The following is an 18586-nucleotide window of genomic DNA, read 5'->3' as shown; positions in this document are numbered from 1 at the left end:
TCTTTCTCAGAGCATTACAACTCAAAAAGATATGTGAGATAGGTCAGCTTGTGCAATAGATGTTCACTGGATAAGAAAAATAACCACAGTCAAACTGTGGTCAATGTTTTATCTTCACATTTTCAGCCACGGGCCCTGAGAATCAATTATTCAAAGTTGTATGCTGGGACTCTAGCTATACATGGGTCCCTGTGGTCCTGGAAGGTGTTAGGGGGCAGCAGGAACATGTGGCCCATCTGAGACTCTGGCTCCACAGGTGCCTGTCGCTCAAAGGTGCAAACCGTGGGTCCCTAAGTGCCTCTGGGTGTCCCTAATGCCCTCTCTGCACACATTTCCCCAGTGAAATGGCACCCGTGAAGGTGAGATCTCACTTTTCATTCATGCATGTTAAAGCCAGCTCTCTCAAAGTGCACTGGGCCTGAAATTGGAAACTGCAAATACACAGAAATTAAAATTCTGCCCCGAAGAAGCTTCTAGTCTGACTTTTGTAGTAGAGATCAGCCTTTTCATGATGGTGTCCATCCACTCTCTCTTGGATATAAAATCACAATGTACCTCGGACTTCTCTCAAACTCATTTCTCTTGGAAGTGGCTCTTCTTGCCTATAAAGGAGTTGTTTAGTCGCTCAGTTGTGTCCAACTATTTTGCAGCCCCATGGACTGTAACCCACCAGCCTCCTCTGTCCATGGGATTTCCCAGGCAAGAATACTGGAGTAGGTTGCCATTTTCTTGTCCAGGGTATCTTCCCGACCCAGGGATCAAACCTACGTCTCCTGTATTGGCAGGCGGATTCTTTACCACGGAGCCACCAGGGAAGCTCTATAAAGGAGTATTTTGTGCCAAAGTTATTGGATTAGGGAATTTGGAACAAGAAAGGACCCCAGCTCTGCTCATCATTTAATGTCAATCAGGGCACAAGAAGAACTGGCCTGAGCAGATAGAGCTAATCTATGCAAGTAAATTGAATTTCCAATTGGATTCTTAATCAAAGATGTTTATTTTGTCTTACCCGCTAAACTTCTGTCAAGAACAAATAGAACAGTCAGAGTACACTCAGCTTAGCTACCTGGTAACGGGAAACAGGACCATGGGGACCTGTCTTACGGTGGTCCGTTGCCACTTGTAAGTTTATTAATGCTGTCCGACAGTGACTCCTGTTTGTTTCCTGGCACTAACACCAGATTGGATGGGTAGGAGAGGGCAGAGGACTCGAGGGGAAGACAAAACCACTCATCTTTAAAGTAAACCTGTTTCAACCTGTATGCCAGAGCTATGGACCAAGTTCCCAAACCTCTGGGCAACATCCTCTAGAAGGGTATGTAGGTCTAAAAATGGAAGTTCGTCTTCAACACAGAATTCCTTAGATTTCCTTCCCGTGCAAGGAAAATGACTTAGAAAAGGTTACCCACATGACGTATTCCCAGCTGAAAGCATGGGGGAAATCTACAGAGAACCCTAGGTCCCTGTTGAGACGTGTAGCTATCATGAGACTTTCTACTGCATCAAAGCCTGTCAAGGGAGTGGGGATTCTTGAAGTTTGGAGGAGGGCCAGACTTTCTTCAGTGAGCATCAGCACTGCCTTGAATTGGTCACGGTTTTCAGCTGCTACTTACGAGTGAGTTCATAAACCTGAGGATCACTGTTGTCCTTGTGGATGGGTCATTATATTCCTATGAAACCACTGCCGTAATGCCTTTTTCAAAAAAATTAGTCGATGCCTCTAATTCTTGGTTGTTTCAGAGTTCTTTTCCTCTAGAAATTGTAGAAATGCGTGACACCGGCCCACAAATTCTTTTTTATTTCCAAGGATGCTGACTTTGTCTATTTCCAGGAAGATGAATTACTAGATACCAGATTTACCTTCTTTCTGAAACAACTAAAAATCCAGTCAGTTTTCAAGACAGTTGACAGCAATTGGCAAGTGACAGTGATCCCTGAGATTCAAGGAACAAATGAGGTGAATCCTACAACCGCCCCGGTTTCCTGCCTAGGGAACATTAAAGGGTCACAGCACCAGAAAGGAGCATCCGGGGGGGCCCGGTAGTCTTTCTGCATTCGTAAGGTGAAGTGTCAGAGAAGACAGAAGTGCACAGGGAGAATTCTGGACTCTGCCAAGGGTATCTCTCCAGTATGAAGCACTGATCAGCACACACATGTGAGGAAATCCCGTGTCTGGAGAAAAAGCAGCATGAAAGGATTAGAGACAAAGTCCTAAGGACTCCAGGCCATAAACTGGTGCTGGTTCCTATCAAGCAAAGTGGAAAACCTCATTATTCACTTAGCATTAGATAATACACTCAGAAGGGTCTTACCTCAGTAGTAGGGGGAAATTAATCCTAACAAAGCCACTCTTATCTAACAAAGCTTAGAAGCAAGACCCAGATAAATAAGATCACTTCCAGATCCCAGAACTAAGCTCAGGAAACTCACAGGAATACAAAATACCCAGTACGCAATGAAATAAATTTCACAATGTCCAGCATCCAATCAAAAATTACCAAGTATGCAAAAAGAGAAATGTGAGCTGTTGTGAGGTGAAAAATCAATTGAAACTAATCCAGAAGTGACCCAGGTGATATAATTAGTGGTTAAGAATTTTTCAATCATTATTAAAACTGTATATGTTTAAGAAGCTTTAAAACAAAAAAAGACAACATGTTAAATAGGGGCATGGAAAAGACCAAAGTAGAGATGAAAATTATAATGTCTGAAATGAGAATATCCTGGATGGGATGAATACAGTATTATACACTTTGGAGGAAGATTAGTGAACCTGAAGACACAGCAATAGGAACACCCAAAATGAACCACACAAAGGAGGCTGAGAGAAAATTGAAATTGAGCGTCAATAAACTGAAGAGCAACCTCAGGCAGCTTAACGTATGTGTCATAAAACTCCCTGAAAAGAGAAGAGAGATGAGGGAAATACAAACGATATCGGAAATGTTAACTACACGAGTAAATATAAAAATTGGGGAGGGGTATTTTTCAAGTCTCTTGGACTATTTAGGGTCCATCAGCTACAGGTTAAGGATGTAGTACACCTCACGGGACTGGGGAAGCAGAGACGCACTCCGGGGGCACGAACCAAATGGCATAACAAAGAGTTGTAATCATAGACCAACAAACAGTTATAGCTCATAAGCCAACAAAGGGGATAAGATGGAAACATAAACCAGTCGAAAAGAAGGCAGGAAAAGAGCGGGGAAAGTAACAACAACAGAAACCCATTTGGATCTGGTTTTCTTTATGGGAAAGTTCTGGATGATAATGTCATTTTCCCATAAAGAAAAATCCAGGTCCAAACAACTTTCCTAGTGAGCGCCAGCAAATACTTAAGGAAAAATAATGCCAATTGTACACCAACTCTTCTCAATAGAAATCACAGAGAATGGAATACATCCCAATTTGTTCTATGAGTCTAACACTACTCAAATAACAAAACCCAAAAAAGATATATAATTTAAAGGACACCTACAAATATCACTCATCAATATAGATGTAAGAATTTTTAACAACATTTTAGGCATCAACTCCAATTTATCTATCTATATAAGATAATGATCAAGTGGGATTTATTCTAGCAATTAATTGTTTAACATTTGAAAACCAATCAATACAATTACAGTAACAGAGTAAAAAAAAAAATATATGATCATCTCAATAGATATGGAAAACACATTTGATAAAATCCATGGTCTAATTCTGACAAAAATTTTCAATGAAGTAGAAATTTTAAAAAAATCTCTTTGACTTGATAAAGGGCCTCTAGAAAAAAAAGCCCACTGTTAACATCATACTTAATGGTGAAATAATGCTTTCACATCAGATTCAAAACAAAGCAAGAATTCCATTCTTACCTCCTCTGTTCTATGTTGTACAGAAGTTCTAGCCAATGCAATAAGGCAAGAAAAAGAAACAAAAGGATCCAGATTAAAAGGAAGAAGTTAAACTTTGCTGCTGCTGCTAAGTCACTTCAGTCGTGTCTGACTCTGTGCGACCCCATAGACGGCAGCCCACCAGGCTCCCCCGTCCCTGGGATTCTCCAGACAAGAACACTGGAGTGGGTTGCCATTTCCTTCTCCAATGCATGAAAGTGAAAAGTGAAAGTGAAGTCACTCAGTCGTGTCGACTCTTATCGACCCCATGGACTGCAGCCTACCAGGCTCCTCCATCCATGGGATTTTCCAGGCAAGAGTACTGGACTGGGGTGCTATTGCCTTCTCCTAAACTTTGCAGATAACATGATTTTCTATAGAAAACTCCATAAAATCTATACAACTACTAAAACTAGTAAGGAACTTTAGCAAGGTTGCAAGACATAAGGTCAATGTAAAAAGTCAACTGTATTTCCACATACTAACAATGAATAATCAAACATTGAAATTTAAAAAGCAAATACCACTTACAATAGCATCAAGTGTATGAATGACTTAGGTATACCTCTGACAAGATTTATGATACAAGACCTATACACTGAAAACTACAAAATATTGCTGCATGAATTTAAATAAAAGGAGAGATATATATGCATGAATCAGAAGACTCTATATTGTTAAGGGATGTTAATTCTCTCCAAACTGATCTACAGATTCAGTGCAATCCCATGAAAGTCACAGTAGGCTCTCTTTTTTTGAAGCTGATTCTAAAATCCATATTGAAGTGCGAACAACCTATAATAGTCAAAAGTGAAAGTGAAAGCCGCTCAATGTCCAACTCTTTGAGACGCCATGGACTATACAGTCCATGGAATTCTCCAGGCCAGAATACTGGAATGGGTAGCTGTTCCCTTCCCCAGAGGATCTTCCCAACCTAGGAATCAAACCAGGGTCTCCTGCATTGCAGGTGGATTCTTTACCAACTGAGCCACAAGGGAACCCCAAGAATACTGGAGTGGGTAGCCTTTCCCTTCTCCAGCAGATCTTCCTGATCGAGGAATCGAACCGGGTTTCCTGCATTGCAGGCGGATTCTTTACCAACTGAGCTATCAGGGAAGCCCATAGTCAAAACAACATTAAAAAAGAAAAAGTTAAAGAAGTTAAGCTATTGGACTTCAAAAGTTATCGTGAAGCTATGATATTTAAAACCATTCCACACCAGTGTCAAGATAAGCAAATAGATCAATGATACAGAATAGAAAGCTCAAATATAGATGCATACATATACAATCAATTTATTTTTGACAAAGATGAAGAGGCAATTCAATGGAGAAAGAATAATCTTCAGCAAATGATGCTGAACAATTGATAGTATATAGAAAGATAATTTCTATTAATTGGTCATGTGCTCTGTAACTGAGCTAAATTTGCTTATTAATTCTATTATTGTGTTTATCTCTCTGTGTGTGTATGTAGATTTCTTTGCATTTTCTGCACACACACACATTTTTCATTTCATAGCAAATAGTTTTCTTTTTCCTTAACAACTCTTTGCACATTATATTTTTCTTTCTTTTTTGCTCTATGCACAAGGTTGAACAGAAGTGCTGAAAGTGGACATCTTTGTCTTGTTTCTTCTGCCCTCCAAGCGGCCACAGTGATATGTCATATGGCTGAGCCTTGGCCGTGGAGAGCTGGGGTGAGGTGGGTGGAACTAGCAGCCAAAGGGTTTTCTGTAGCACCCGGGTTTCTGGATTCTCAGGCTGAATTTTCAGGACCCCTGTCCAGCTAACAGGGAGGCAGTGCTTCTTCCTAGGGTGTCTGTCTCCCTCAGAGCCCCCAAGGGAAGTAGATGGGTTGTGAGCAGGATTCAGACCTTTTTGGGCTCCCTGGCCATCAAACCCATCGATTCTGCCAACACTGCACCATTTTTTACATCTGTCGTTCCTATGGGATCGTTAGCTTCGTTTCATGAGGTAGGGTTGGGGAGCTGGATTCTCCTCCTCCATCACCATCAGCGAGTGGAGGAATGTGTCCATGTGTCAGAACTGCCGTGATGTATTTCTGTGTTGGAGCCGTGTGTCAAGAGGACACCTGTGGAAGGTGGATGGCCCTGGAGACTGTCATGCTGAGTGAAGTAAGCAGAGAGAGGAGAAGTACTGTGTGATATCCCTTATATGTGGGATCTAAAAAGAAATGATACAAATGAACTTATTTACAGAACAGAAAGAGACTCAGTGAAAGAGAACAAACTTAGCGAACCTAGAACTTAAGGTTACCAGGGGTAGGGGGTGGGGGAGAAGGATGTGGGAAGGGATAGTCAGGGAGTTTGGGATGGACATGTACACACTGCTGTGTTTAAAATGGATAACCAGCAAGGAGCTACTGCATAGCACAGGGAACTCTGCTCAGTGTTATGTGGCAGCCTGGATGGGAGGGGAGTTTGGGGGGAGAATGGATACATGTGTATATATGGCTCAGTCCCTTCACTGTTCACCTGAAATTACCCAACGTTGTCAATTGGATATGCCCCGATACAAAATAAAATGTTTTTTAAAATAAATAAATAAAACATATATGAAAGAAAAATGAAAAAATGGATAACCAGCAAGGACCTACTGTATACACAGGGAACTCTGCTCAGTGTTATGTGGCAGCCGGGATGGGAGGAGAGTTCGGGGGAGAATGGAGACATGTGTATGTACGGTTGAGTCCCTTTGCTGTTCACCTGCAACTCTCATATCTTGCTAATTAACAGCCTTTTAAAATTTGCTAATAGGTACAGGACAGAGATGCCTAGCGGACTACAGTCCACGAGGTCCCAGAGTCAGACACGACCTAGTGACTACACCACCACCATGGCCTTGTTGAATCAACTGTACCGTGATACAAAATTTAAAGTTTAGGAAAAAAAGAGGACAGCTTCAGAAGCCTGGTCAGCTTCCCCTGGTGTATCTGTGCTGGAAATGTCAGGCTGTTTACAGGGAAATCCCTTGGCCTTGCAGGTAACAACATCCTAAGGGCTGCCTCAGTCCCTCAACCCACCTCGCCGGCTGCCAGGCTTAATCTCTGAGGCCCCGCCATGCAGAGCTCCCCACTGATCAGAGACACCAGAAGTCCCAAAGGGAACTCCTTTTCCACTGCTGACAGCCAGATCTGCAGCCAAAACAGAGCGATGGCTGAAAATCAGAAATCAGGGCAGATGCCCCGGCCACTGACCCACAACGAGGCCATCGGATGACCAAGTGGGAACACCCTGGCCACTAGGTCCCATCCTGTCCCTGCCACCTCTTATGATGGGCCGTGTCCAGATTAAAAGAACCAGGGATGCTCAAGGTTCACCTGTGAGCACCCGCCCCTGAGGATGTAATAAAAGTGAAAGTGAACATCCCTCAGTCGAGTCCGACTCTTTGCGACCCCAGGGACTATACAGTCCATGGAATTCTCCAGGCCAGAATACTGGAGTGAGGAGCCGTTTCCTTCTCCAGGGGATCTTCCCAACCCAAGGATCGAACCCAGGTCTTCATTGCAGGCAGATTCTTTACCAGCTGAGCCACAAGGGAAGCCCAAGAATACCGGAGAGGGTAGCCTAGCCCTTCTCCAGCGGATCTTCCTGACCCAGGAATAGAACTGGGGTCTCCTGCATTGCAGGTAGATTCTTTACCAACTGAGCTATCAGGGAAACCCTGGGTGTAATAAAGGACCGTCTCAAAGGTCACTCTGAAGTCCAGGTTCACTATGGCACTTGGGAAAGGGCTTCCTCATCCTCTTACCTTCTACGTGCATCAAAATAACTTCATTTCATGGAGAAGAACCTTTTATAGGTAAGTGAGTTTTTCAGGTAAGAAACATTTCTCTCTTTAAGCCCTTGGATCTTTTTAATTTAACCAGTTGGAGGGAACTCTTTCAAAGTGGACCGCACAGGGACTTCCATGCACAGCTCTAGATCTGCCCATGTGTTGATGACTCACTGCGGGCAGCAGGGACTGGGGCTGTACCCTGGGACATGTCCACCTAGTCAGGACCCAACGAGGAACGGGTCAGACAGAAACGCTTTAAAAAGGAAGGAAATGCGGACACCCGCTCCAGTGTGGATGAACCTTGAAGACAGGATGCTATGTGTGATGATAAAGCAGACACAAAAAGACAAATAATGTATCATTCCACTCATCTGGAGTGCCTAGACTAGTCAGATGCATAGAGACAGAAAGAAGGGTGGTTTCCAGGGGGTGCTGGGGAGAGGAGACTGGGGAGTTGTCACTGAACGAGCACAGAGTTTCTGTCGCGTAAGATGAAAGAGGTCTGGAGACAGACCAGTGAGGGCTGTGCCACAATGCAGGTGAAGTGCGATGTGAATGGCACAGAACTGGATGCCCGAAAAACGGGTAAGGAGGCACACCATACGTGTGCACGTTCAGCCCCTTTATCCGTGCCGACTCTTTGCGACCCCAAGGACTCTAGCCCGCCAGGCTCCTCTGTCCATGGGATGATCTCAGCAAGAACACCCGAGCGGCTTGGCACTTCCTCCTCCAGATCGATCTTCCTGACCCAAATATCGAACCCGTGTTTTCTGCATCTCCTTTGGCAGGCCGAGCCTTTACCGCTGAGCTACCTGGGAAGACCCCACGTGTATGTTATCGCAATAATAACAGCAATCAATAACATGCCATTGGCCTTCTTAGCTAAGGATGCTAACAGTGCTCGGGGAGGATAGCCCATAAGCCAAGGTGAAGGCAGTGTTCTCCTGCAGGCCCACAGGCGTCTGAGCTCAGGACCATGGTGAACGCTCTCTGTAGCCTTCAGTGCCTGGGGCGCACAGGGTAAAAAAGCCCACAGAGCCGGGCAGGCGCAGCCAGGCCGGCTGCCCATCCCAGGGAGGCTGCCCAAGGAGGGGTGGTAGACTTGGTGGAGAGTTGTCTTTTTATTGCTGATTTAATTTCAGTTACTGCTGGTTGGCCGTAGTTGTCTCTTATGATCCTCTGTGTTCCCGGGGTGTCGGTTGTAACTTCTCTTTTTCTCCTGATTTTATTGAGTTGGGCCTCTCTCTTTTACTCTTGATGGGCTGGCTAAAGATCTACCAGTTTTGTTTAGCTTTTCAAAGAGCCAGCTCTTTTAAGTTACATTGATTTTCGTAATTTTTTGGTCTTTATGTCTGCTCCAATCCTTATGATTTCTTTGCTTCTCACGTTGAGCTTTGTTTGTTTCCTAGTTCCTTCGGTTGTAAAGTTTGGTTGTTTATTTGAGATTTTTCTTGTTTCCTGAGGTATGGCAATAAACTTCCCTCTTCTCTCTAGAACTGCTTTTGCTGCATCCCACAAAATTTTTAATAATTGTGCTTTCATTTGTCTCCAGGTATTTTTTGCTTCTTCTTTGATTTCTTCAGTGATCCATCGGTTGTTTAATAGTACATTATTTAGGCAACACATGTTTTTGTTTTGTTTGCAATTTATTTCTTAGAGTTGATTTCTAGTCTCCTTGCATTATGGTTGGAAAAGATGCTTAATATGTTTTTTCTGTATATCTATTATAGATTTTTGCTTTGTAGTTACCATGATAAGGGGGTGTGTGTGTGTGTATATATATATATGATTTATTTCTATTAATAATCACACATAATTATTTTAACTTGTTGACCTCTTAATTGCAAACCCATTTTAACTCTGCATTTTAGTCTTCTCCCCCCATGATTACTGGTTTTGATATCATATTTTGTAACTCTGTTTGGTGTATCCCTTAACTCCTTATTGCGGATATAAAGATTTTATTACTTTTGTCTTTTAACCTTCCTACTAGCTGTGGACATGGTTGCTTTGCTACCTGTACTCTGTACTTGTCTTTACCATTGACCTTTTCCCTCTGTAATTTTCAGGCAATGTTTCTAGTTGTGTCCTTTTCTTTTTCATTTCTTGGAATGAAAAAGAAGTCCCTTTGACATTTTTCGTAAAGTCGCTCTGGTGACGCTGAACTCTTTTGGCTTTTGTTGTTATTTAGTCATTAGGTCGTGTCTGACTCTTTGCGACCCCCTGGACTGTAGCCCACCAGGCTCCTCTGTCCATGGCGTTTACCAGGCAAGAATACTGGAGAGGGCTGCCATTTCCTTCTCCAGGGGATCTTCCTGACCCAGGTGTCAAACCCGAGTCTCCTGCATTGACAGGTGGGTTTTTTTTACCACTGAGCCACCAGGGAAACCCCTTTGAGCTTTTGCTTATCTGTAAAGCTTTTTACTTCTCCATGAAATCTACATGAAAACCTTACCAGCGAGAGTATTACTGGTTATAAGTATTTCCCTCTCATCACTTGAACTGTATCATGACACTCCCTTCTGGCCTGCAGGGTTTCTGCTGAAAAGTCAGCTGTTAGCCTATGGGAATTGCTTTGTACATAACTGTTGCTTTTTCCTTGCTGCTTTTAATACTCTTTTTTTTTAAATCATTTTTTAATGCAGTGTATGTCGTTGAGGCCCTCTCTTGGTTGATCCTTTTGGGAGCTCTCTGTGCTTCCTGGACCTCCATATCTGTTTTCTTTCCCAGGATAGGGAAGTTTTCAGTCACTGTGTCTTCAAATATGTTCTCTCCTTTTTCTGGGACTGTTGGTATGCATGATGTTCCAGAGGTATCTTAAATTGTCCTCATTTCTTTTCATTCTTTATTCTTTTTGTTGTTGTCATTCAGATATTTAGTATTCTGCCTTCCAACTCACTGATCCGTTCTTCTATATCTTCTAATCTACTGTCAATTCCGTATTCTGGTGTATTTTTTATTTCAGTTACTGTATTCCTCAGCTCTCCTTGGTTCTTTTTTGTATCTCCTAACTCTTTGTTAAAAGTCTCTCTGTGTTCATCCATTTTTCTCCCGAGTTCTTTGATCATCTTTTTGCTTCATTACCTTGAACTCTCTGTAGGGTAGACTGCCTATCTCCACTTCACTTGGCTTTTCCTCTGGGGTTTCATCTTGTTCCTTTGTTTGCAACATGTTCCTCTGTTGCCTCATTTTTCTTAATTTGCTGTTTTTATTGCCAAGTATCTGGTAGTTTGGTTCCGTTTCCCGACCTTGGAGAAATAGCCGTTTGCAGGAGGCGTCCTACATCTTCCCCTCTGGTCACCAGAGCTGTATATTTTCTAGTGGCGCCCCCTCTGTGGGCGGCATGAGTCCTTCTGACTGCTGAGTGTGGTCCGGTGGGCGTGGCTGGCCCCCAGTCTGCTTGGTTGCCAGGCCCTGCCTGGGTGGCGGCTGCCAGCCCCTGTCGCCAAGTCCAGGTCACAGGCTGCGGTATCCCAGCGGGGCGGGGGGTCCTGGTGTTGGTGCTGGCTCACTAGTGGCCAGAACCAGGCTCTGAGGTGGGTGGTCCTGGGGCCAGGGTTCCTGGAGGTACTGTCACCCCTGCTGGTGGGCGGGACCGATCCCTGAAAGGGCTGGACGCAGGTTCTAGGTGCCCCAAAGTGGGTGCTGGCCCACCAGTGAGGGGGGCTGGGTCCCCAGGTGGCTTGCTTGAGGGGTCCAAGGTGTCTCAGAGGTGGTGTGGGCCTGCTTTGCGGTGGGGTGGGGCCCAGGCCTGGAGGGGTGGGCTGCAGGCTGCAGTGGTCTTGGGGCTGGTGAAAACTGATCGTGGGTGTGATCAGGGCCCAGGAGATTCCAGGACTAGTGCCAGGCTACTGGTGGACAGACCCTGGTCCTGGGGTCTCTGGCTGCAGGGCCCAGGGGTCCCAGAGCTTATATCAGCCCACCGCTGAGTGGGGCCCAATCCCAGGGCAGCTGACTGAGGGGCCCAAGGTGTCTCGGCACTGGTGGCGGCCTGCCCGGTGGGGAGGGCCAAGGCCTGACTCCTTTCAAATGACCACATGTACCCTGGGTCTCCGTGTGTGGGAATCCTGTGTGTGCCCTTTAGGAGCAGAGTCTCCATTTCCCAGAGTCCTCCCAAATGTACGACGCCCCGCTGGCCTTCAAGGACAGACGTTCTGGGGGCTCCTCTTCCCATGGCAGACCCCAGGGCTGTGGAGCCTGCTGTGGGACTCAGACCCCCTCACTCCTTGGGGGAATCCCTGCAGCTGCAATTATTTTCTCATTTGCGGGTCACCCAACAAGGGATATGTGTCTTTCCTACACCCCAACTCTGTCTCTGCTTCCCGCCGCGTCCCAGGGCTGGTGCCAGGCTGCCAGTAGGTAGAGAGTCCTACGGTAGCAAGTTGTAGGACTGTAGTGGTCTTGGGACTGGGGTTGGGCCTCCCACTGGTGGGCAGGCCAGGGCCCAGGGTTTCCTGAGTTGAGTACTTGCCCACTCATCTGTGAGGCTGGTCCCCAGGCTAGATCTGGCTTGCTTATGGGCAGAGCCAGGGCCTCAGGGACTCTGGGATTGGTTCCTCCCCACTGCTGGGTGGAGCCTAGCCTTGGAATCCCCGGCTGCCAGGGCCCTACGAGCCCTGAGTCTAGTGCCTGTCCTTTGAGCCCATCCCTTGAGCCTGTCCACCCTGGTGGACAGGGCCTTGTCCAGGCACACTGTAGGCTTGAGGGGTTTTTTCTTACTGTGTTTATCTCGCTGCACCAGATCTTAGTTGTAGCACTCAGGATATCTTCAGTTGCAGCAGGTGGGATCTCGTGTCTCGAGCTGGGATTGAACCAAGGCCCCCTGCGTGGGGAGTGTGGGGTCTCAGCCACTGGACCACTGGGGAGGTCCCAGCTCAGGATATCTTAAGGCAGCCTGCCCGCTGGTGGATGGGGCTTTGTCCCCACCCGGCTCGCAGCTTGGCCTGAGACGTCCCAGGCCTAGGGACGACAGGCTGGCGGGCAGGGACAGGTCCTGGCACTAATGACCTCGGGGAGGGTTCCAAAATGGCATTCGCCAGTGCCAATGTCCACACGGGCGAAGAAGCCCCGGGATCCGCAGCCAGCACCTGTGTCCCCAGGGTGTGCTCTGGTCGCCTCCTGCCTCTCCGGGAGGCTCTCCAAGGTCAGCAGGTGGTCTGATCCGGGCTCATTTCAAATGACTGCCTCCGTCCTGGGTTTCCGCGTGTGAGAATCCTGTGTGCACCCTTTAGGAGCAGAATCTCTATTTCCCAGAGTCCTCTGGGCTTCCCAAATGCACAATGCCCTTCTGGCCTTCAAGGACAGAGGTTCTGGGGGCTCCTCTTCCCATTGCAAACCCCAGGGCTGTGGAGCCTGCTGTGGAATTCAGACCCCCTCACTCCTCGGGGGAACCCCTGCCGTTGCAATTATTTTCTCATTTGCAGGTCACCCCCCCACTCAGGGGTACGTCTGAGTGTCTTTCCTACTACACCCCAACTCCATCTCTCCTTCCCACCTCATCGTGATTCTCTCCTTGTATCTTCAGCTATAGATCCTTTCGGCTAGATTCTGGTCTCTCTGCTGAATGGTTCTGGAAATGGTTGTTCTGGAATTTTCAGTGTTTCCCTTGTAGGAGGGGCTTCCCTGGTGGCTCAGTCAATAAAGAAGCTGCCTGAAATTCAGGAGACCCAGGTTCGATCCCTGGGTCAGGATGATCCCCTGGAGAAGGAAATGGCAAGCCACTCCAGGATTCTTCATGCCTGGAGAATTCCATGGACAGAAGAGCCTGGAGGGCTGTAATCCATGCGGGCCACAGAGTCGGACACAACCTGGCAACTAAGCACCATAGCCTGGTAGGAGATGAGCTCAGGGTCTCCCTACTCTGCCATCTTGGACCAGAATTTCGTTAAGCAATCATGTTTATCCCCATTCTCCGTACCCACGCCCACATATTCTGCTCAAGGTCATGTGGCCCCAATGAGCTCACTGTGACCCTCTCTGCCTCAGTGGCTGGGATGGAACAGGAGCTGCTGCCATCTGCAGAGACCCGAGAGCTCCTCCCGACACGCAGGGGGTCTGGTACACGGCCTCCACCACTGTCCTTCCCGGAATCATCTCTTGGTTCCCAAGTGATGGCACCTTCCGGAGAGCTGCTGCCACCGCTGCACAATTAACCCCAGGCATAGCCAAGCACCCCCTGTCCTCTCTGCTCCTAAAATAACGAGCATTCCTTCCCCAGGCTTGGCTCCGGCCACCATCTCTCCAAAGGGATCCTCACCAACCCACCCCGGGGGGCTCTCCCAGCTCCGACTCTCCAGGCAGTGCTGCTTCCCCACCCCACTCTCACGAGGCTCAGACTCTTTGGTTCATCCTCCAAGTCTCCCTGACAAAGCCTGCTCCTGCTCCTCTGGGAAGACTTGCCCACCCCCTGCTCATCCTCTGAAGCCTTTTACTTGTCTTCTCCTCGGGACTGTGGGCTCCAGGCTGCTGCCTCTCAGGCACAGAACAAACGACCTCATACACAGGAGATGACCAAAGTGCGTTTGTCAGGACGGCCCTGGGGCTCCAGCGGCTAAGACTCCGTGTTCCCAATGCAGGGGTCCCGGGTTTGATTCCTGGTCCGGGAACTAGATCCCGCAGGCCACAACTAAGAGTTCGCATGCTGCAACTAAATAAGATTTTGCAGGCTGAAACGAAGATCAAAGATCCTGCATGCTGCAATTAAGACCCGGGATAGCCAAATAAGTGGGCTTCCCCAGAGGCTCAGTGGTAAAGAATCTGCCTGCCAACGCAGGAGACACAGGAGACATGGTTTGATCTCTGTGTTGGAAAGATCCCCTGGAGGAGGAAATGGCAACCCACTCCAGTATTCCCACACTCCCACAAAGGAGCCTGGTGGGCTACAGCCCAGGGAGTCGCAAAGAATCGGACTTGACTAAGCGACTGGGCACACACACAGCCAAGTAGATAAGTAAGTGAATGTTTTCTAAGTGTGTTTCTCAAAAAGGGAGCGCCGGTGTGTGCCATAGGACGGGGAACCTGAAAACATGTTCCGTGAGGAAGCTAGGCAGAAAAGGCCACCTTTCTCATGATTCCATCCACACAAAATATCCAGAATAGGGCCATCTATAGAGACAGAAAACGGATGAGAGTTTGCCAGGGCTGGATTGCTGGGGAGCGGGTGGGCAGGCGATAGTTAATGAGTGCAGGTTTCCTTTTGAGATGAAAATATCCCCGAATTCACTGGTCATGTATTCACAACTCTGTAAAGATACCAAAAATCATAGAATTGGACACTTTAAATGGGTGACTCTTATAGTATGTGAACTCTATCTCAATAAAGCTATGGGAAAAAAAGTTTAAGACACCCATCTGGAAGACCAGCTAGCCCTCAGTGTATATTTGTGGAGGACGTGTGTGTGCTGAGTCGCTCAGTCATGTCCAACTCTTTCATGAGCCCAAGGAATGTAGACTGCCAGGCGCCTCTGTCCATGGGATTTCCCAGGCAAGAATACTGGAGTGGGTTGCCAATTCCTCCTCCAGGGGACCTTCCCGATACAGGGATCAAGCCCACATCTCCTGCGTTGCAGGTGGGTTTTTTACCACTGAGTCATCAGGAAAGCCTCTATTTGTTGAGGATGCTGAGTCCTAAATAACCAACTCCTGTCATCGGGATGTTGTCGAGACTTTTAGCCACACTGAAAGAAGGAATCTCTGGTTTCTCATGTAAACCGGGGTCCAGGGTAATCCTTCTCAGGCAGCCCCCTCTGCACATTTAACATTGAGCACCACCCTCAGGGCATGGCAGGAGGGCGGGGGTGCATGTCCCAGCTTGCAGATTAGGAGACGGGCATGGGCGAGCAGCCTGACCTCTCTCAGCGAGACAAGTGGCAGCCAGGAATAGCGCAAGGCGTCTAACTTCGTCCCGCCTGCTGTAAACAGCCAGCTGCGCCACCCTTCATCTGTCTGATTTTAAAAAGGACCATAAAATACAAACCAGGGCAGCAGCCCTGAAACCTGAGTTGGGCTCAAGCTGATGGAGAATTTCGGCGTTTCCCAGTCTGCAGGGACACGTGGGGAAGGCGCGGTGGCTCGGAGCTGGGCCAGCTTCTGCCAGGACGGGTGTCAACCGTACGGCTCTGTCTCTCTGGTCACAGGCACAGAGGCCAAGCTCATCACGAAGATGCACTTTTTTTTTTGCATTGGATAATTTCTGTCTTCCAGCGCCAGAGGGGCTGCTGATGACGCCTACCAAGCCTCATACTTGGGGACCTTGTGTGCCAGTTAATGAAGGAACAGTTAAGGGCAGTGTGGTAGAAATGGGGTGTGGTGGAAAATGGGGGGCGGGGTGGGGTAGCCAAAAAAGCCAAGTCAAAAGACAGCTGTTTGGCTGCAATGGGTGAGCCCCTGTGCTGCAACTGTTGAAGCCCGCGCCCTGGAGCCTGTGTAAGCAGGGAGGCCGCAGCTGGGAGAAGCCACGCACCGCAACTAGGAAGTGGCCCCCACCCTCTGCAGCCATAGAGACCCAGTGCAACCAAAAATAAATAAGTAAATAAATAAATCATTAAAAAAAGAAAAAGGCAGCTGTTTGAAAGCAGCCCAGCTCCGGGCCTTCCCAGCTGAGGGACTTTGAGCGAGGCCCTCAGCCCTTTCGGAGAGCCAGTTCCTCGTCCACAGAAGACCATTTGATGATGTATAGGGACAGGAAGGGGCTTCCCGGGTGGTTCCGCAGTAAAGAATCTGCCTGCCAATTCAGGAGACACGGATTCCATCCCCGGGTAGGGAAGGTCCCCAGAAGTCATGGCAAGCCACTGAAGTACTCTTGCCTGGAGAATCCCATGGACAGAGGAGTCTGGTGGTCTCACAGAGTCGAACACGACTTAGCGACCAAACAACGACAGGGATGGGAAGGGGTGGTGGCAGACCAAGTGTTCGCTCTTTAGATGCCCGTCTTGGTGGGATTTCGTTCTACTGATGATTCGGATGGATCCTCGGTGGACAGTGTGTGCACACTATGGTCCATACCTATGACGTTTGCCTTAATTGAGGGCCCAGATCCCAACCAGAAGAGAAACAGTCTCCTTAGGGCCTTTCAGGCAGGATAGATAAGGACCAAGAGACTACACAAGCCCAAGGAGAGAGTGAGTACATGAGCCATTAGAAATGTCCAGGGGCCTGAGAGTATCACCAGCCTCTGGCTTTCTGCAGTTGACAAAAAGCTGTCTCCCTCTTGGACCCAAATGGGGTTTCCTCTAGGCCTCAGCCAAGCCACAAGGGAAACCCTGGTGGCTCAGACGGTAAAGCATCTGCCTGCAACGAGGGAGACCTGGGTTCGATCCCTGGGTCGGGAAGATCCCCTGGAGAAGGCAATGGCACCCCACTCCAGTACTCTTGCCTGGAAAATCCCATGGATGGAGGAGCCTGGTAGGCTACAGTCCATGGGGTCGCAAAGAGTCAGACACAACTGAGCAACTTCTCTTTCTTTTTTCCAGGCCTCAGGGCCCAAACTGGAGGGACTCTGTCCAGAGCAGAGGCTGGGCTGTACCCAAAAGTGGCGTTAGAGGGGGAGGCAGGCTGGGTGTGGGGGGCTGGCGCACCTGCTCCTCCCTGGTGTCTTGGGGCAGGTGGGCCTGGCCCGGTCCAGACAGCCGACTCCTCACGCCCTGGCTCCTGGGGGGTGGGACGCTACAACAGCCGGTGGGAGCCGGGTGTGTGTCTCACCCCAGTCTGGGGCTTCTAAATTTAACCTGCTATCAGCCTGAGAGGCTGGAGGCTTCCACCGAGTGACGAAATGCCACTTGGAATCCAGTATGCTCATAAGTGCTCCCCCTGCACAATCTCCTCCCAAATGTCACCCTCAAACGCAGGCAGCCATCTGAGCATCCTCGCATGTCAGTGTGAAGATTCGAATGTCCGAGCAACTGCAGACCCTGATGGGGTCCAGCCCGGCTTCCTCCTGCCGTGAGCCAGGGCCGAACCCCATTGTCTGTTGATACGTGCACACGCATACATTCACACACGTCCAAGCACACACACACGCACGCCACGGTCTCATGGGCAGAGCGCAGGAGCTGACTCTGAGGTCGAAAGCCAAACCACGACAGCAAACTGCACCACCCATAAGCCATCTGGGTGGAGGGCGGCCAGGCCCATTATGCAATTTCCTGCTCTGGTGTTTCAGACCCCAGAGACAGGATGCAGAGTGCCGTTGGGATGCTGCAATGCGGCAAGCCCAGGAAGACACCAAACCAGCGACCACAGTGAACGGGGCCCCGGGATCTCTGCAGCCCGCTGACCGGGCGGCCCCTCCCAGGCAGGGACCCAGCGGGCTCACCGTGGCCCAGAGAACTGACCACACAGGGACTTCCTGTCGGGGGAGGAAGGCATTTCCTGCCTGGGGAACCCAGGATGGACTGAGCCACAAGCAGGGGGGCCTTCTTATTGTTTTCTTTGTTTCTGTTTTGTTTTTAATTTTTGGCTGCCCAGCAGGGCCAGCAGGACCTTAGTCCCCTGACCAGAGATCGAACCCGCGGTCCATGCAGTGGAAAGGCGGAGTCCCAACCACTGGACCGCCAGGGAGTCCCTTGGCAGGGCCTTGTTATTGATAGGCACCATTATTGGGCACCAAATGTGTGCGCCACAGTGACGCACTGTTGAGAGCATGCAGCGGAGTTTTGGGGTGGGGTTCAAACTCTGGCTCTGCTGCTCCCCAGATGCGTGGTCTTGGGCAGCTTATCCACTTGCATTCTCCCTCAGCTTCCCCATCTGTGGAATGAGGACCAAGATAACACCTGGGGTGTAGAGAGGGTTCAGTAAGTTAACACCCAGAACCCCAGTGGAATGGGGTGCTCGACAATGGCCTTGAGTCCATGGCCCACCTGTAGAGCCCACACCCACTCCAGGACCTCTGGGCTGCCCCAGCTCCCATAC

The sequence above is a fragment of the Bos grunniens genome, chromosome 11 (assembly GCF_055505025.1).
Source record: "Bos grunniens cultivar Pamir isolate PY7600 chromosome 11, Bosgru_T2T1.0, whole genome shotgun sequence".
Taxonomy (NCBI): Eukaryota; Metazoa; Chordata; class Mammalia; order Artiodactyla; family Bovidae; genus Bos; species Bos grunniens.
The sequence above is the reverse complement of the archived record's forward strand: the minus strand, read 5'-3'. Positions refer to the sequence as shown.